Consider the following 3,659-nt stretch of genomic DNA (forward strand, 5'->3'; position numbering starts at 1 on the left):
TCAAACCCATCATTTTAAGGAAGCCTCTACCTTTGCGATTCTCAAGCATTAGCAAGCCCGGAGTTTCCCATACTAGGCCAGCCAGTCCTCCTATCTCCTCTAGCAAAGGTGTTATTTCAATACCCCCAAAGCGGAATACGGCTCTTTCACAATCCCAAAACAATGTGGCAGCCTCTATGATCATGTTATTGGGTTGGATTTCCAGGAGGGATGGTAGATTTTCCAGATATTTTCTGATGAGGTTCTGCTCACTAGAGTGTAAATCTTTCCACCAGCTTAGCAACCTTGGGTGGATGTTGGTGACCATGCCGAATCTGGGGACTTCGTGCCTCATATTTCTGCAAGGCAAATAAGGTTAGACCCTTCCCCCACCGGACTCGACTATTTAATATCAATGATTAGCAGGAAGCATCTAGTTCTCCAAATAAATGCACAGAACGTGACGACGTCCGTTTTGGGTTTTAGGGAAACCCAGTGGACTTTGGACAAGGCTATCTTAAAGGATTATTATGTGGACAACATAACTGATCCGACTAGGTTTGACCATGATGCATGCACAATTTAAACAGAGTAAGGTTTCTATGGGGTTTTAGACTGGTACCCTTGAGCAGACAATTCAAGGGGGAAGGCTCGGAACTGTCGACTGCACCGTTGATCGACTAGTTTTACCGCAAATATGCCTTTCCGAATTTAGGGGGTAACGATATAGGAAGAGCGCAACCAATCATTATAAGCGTTGCTATAGGATTTGTTTTGGCACGAGTGGAGTATGATGTTGAGCATGATTATGCAATAATTAAAAGCATGTTGACATGTATTTGCACATTAAGAAAGCGATAAATACAACAGTTTCATAATTTAAAGCAATAAAGGAAAGAAAACAAGGAAAATATGTTATTTTTGCTTTTAAAGAAGAAATTAAATGTATAAAGGAATTAAACAGATAATTGCGCATAGGGAGAGGTACAAATTCACAAGAATAATCTGAAATGGTAAAAGCCTAAAAATCCCCAGCAGAGTCGCCATGCTGTCGCGCCCCCTTTTTCCTCTGTCAGAAAATCGGGTTTATGACATTTGATTGGGACAACTCTTTCCTTTTGGAAAAAGGGTTTTTGCAGTTTTTGAAGAGTCGCCACCTAACGATTTTAAGGTGCGTAAGGGCACCTATGAAGTTCAATTATAACTACATTTTTTTATAACCAGAGACAGGGTAAGGGCTTGAAATTATCCCAAGGGGAAGGTGTTAGGCACCCCTCAAGATCCACTAGTGTGGTTCCCGGCCAGATAATTCTTTGAGAATTTGCGCAACTAACACGTAAAAAAACAAGGCTCAAATAAGAGGGGATTTAAATACACAAGTGTTTGGAAATGATAAAATAAAGCAAAGTTTTGAAAGAGTTATAACTAAGCATGCTAACGAATATAAAGGGGGTCCTAGGTCTATTTGTAATATGGATCACATCAATGCAATACCCGGTAATCACTCCTCAAAAGAGGGGCTACGCGTGGTATTAACGCACCGATCATCATATCCATATCTACCTTTCCCACCCTGTTAAGGTATTAAAGCGCGGATTGGTCTCGACCTCTATTGCATGCTGTTACCCGTCCCATTTCTATCAGTCCCGGAGGAGTTTAGGACTACTATTCCTATAAGAGGGAGGTTCTAAGATGACTCTTAGGTTTAAAGGTAAAATGCTAAGGCGACATAGAAAAACAAGTAGGACTGCACTTGGAAGGGAAACATGCAAGCAGTTAAAAGGCTCATGTATACCTCCGCAAATAATGCATATATAAACAGCATGACTCATACATAATTAAGGTCTAAATTCAAAGTACTACGACAGGGGAGTTTTAGTTGTTGAAGCAGACCAATTTATTACATAACTCAGATAAGAAGTCTGAATCAGGCCTGCCAGCTGGTTGTAGCAGTTGCCAATTAAACAAAGGCGGATTCAATTTTATCGTTATTACCTAAGGCTTGCCTAAGTGTGTATTGATGATACCCTATAAGCATGATATCTATTACTGATTCAAAGATGGCAAAGCAGTGACAATTTTAAAAGAGCAATTTGGATCCTATAGGCATGCTTTCTAAACCGCATCAATAAAAGGAATAAGTTGTTTAAACAGTATAAGGCAAACTGATTTTTAACTAAACTGGTTTCAGATCTTTATGGACATAATCTCTATTGTTGCTGATTTTAATCCCCTACAGACATGGTATCTAATATTAAAGGCTGATTTGGTCCTATAGGCATGGTATCTAATGAAGTGGAGTAGGTAGGATTTATTTGATCACAGCGAAATTCCTATAGGCATGATTTCTATAAAATATTGATACTAACCTTATGGGTGTGACATCTAATTTTGAATCTGATTTTAACCTTGTAAATATGACGTCTGGTTATAGCCATTATATCCTATAGGTAGGATATCTAATTGTGGAAGTGAAACAATGCAGATATTTATTAGATAGATCCTATAGGCATATTATCTAAGTGTAGAGTTAAAACATGCAGAATTTAAAACAGCAGACCCTATAGGCAGGATATCTACCCATAAAACGTGCACAATTACCCATCCCTTTTCACTAGCCAACCCCAATATTCATTACAAATTATTACATACCAAATACTGAATTATATCAGAAAAGTGTAAAGAATAAGAAGTTACAACCATAGGAAGCCTGATTCTGACTTCCTCTCTGAGTTATGGAACAAACCACCTCAAATGCCACTTGTTTCAAAGCCTTTCTCAGACCTGGGTGTGTCAAAGTTCCCTAAGGGTCTCAAGGGACCCCGGGCAGTGCTTACACCCAAGCTTGCATAACCAGATAGAGATGAGTGCAGTGTGGAAGGGCCAGCTCTTATGTGTCCAAGTTCAGAGGGAGCTGAAGGGTCCCAAGGCAAGGCTCACACAAGAGGGGCAGAACTTAGATTCTAGGAATATAGTGAAAGTGCAGAGCATAGAGATTTTAAAACTGGGCTGGGAAATAGTAAGTGATAAGGATGATTTGAAAACAGTAGTAGTAAAATTAGTAGCTACACAAAGGGGTCAGGGGTTTTGGGGAATACATTGCATGAAGCACATGACCCTAGGAGGGGTCAGGTTTAGACATGCACAGCAATAGGGGATGTTGGCATGTTCATAAACCAGCCAGAGAGTACAAACATAAAGAGGGGATGTGGGGTTTGGGATTCATATACATAAGAGAGCATTAAATTGAAAAGGGTAAAGGAATATATTTCAACATGCTAATAATGTAACTTGATTGTAGAAACATAAGCAGAAGTGGACAAACATGAGAGAAGTTGGAACAATTACAGAAACATGTTGTTGTTGATGTTTGAAAATTAACTAGGACATACCAGTGAGAAGCAAAGTGCAGAAAGAAAAGTAAGCAAATGACCACAGCCTAGCCTTGGCTTTCAGCCGGCTAGACAAAGCAGTAGCACATACAGTAACAGAGAAAATAGAGAGTTTTTTTAGTGAAGTGTGTGTTCTGAACTTAAATCGTTCATGTTTTTTCTTTGAAAGAAGAGGGGTGCAGGGTATTTATAGTTTTTTTTTTGAAAACGTGTGAACGAGAGGTAATAAGTAAAGTCTTGATACAAACATGGAAACAATCACAAGTCAGAATCAATTACCCAAGTGAT

The sequence above is a fragment of the Nicotiana attenuata genome, unplaced genomic scaffold (genome assembly GCF_001879085.1).
Source record: "Nicotiana attenuata strain UT unplaced genomic scaffold, NIATTr2, whole genome shotgun sequence".
NCBI classification, from domain to species: domain Eukaryota; kingdom Viridiplantae; phylum Streptophyta; class Magnoliopsida; order Solanales; family Solanaceae; genus Nicotiana; species Nicotiana attenuata.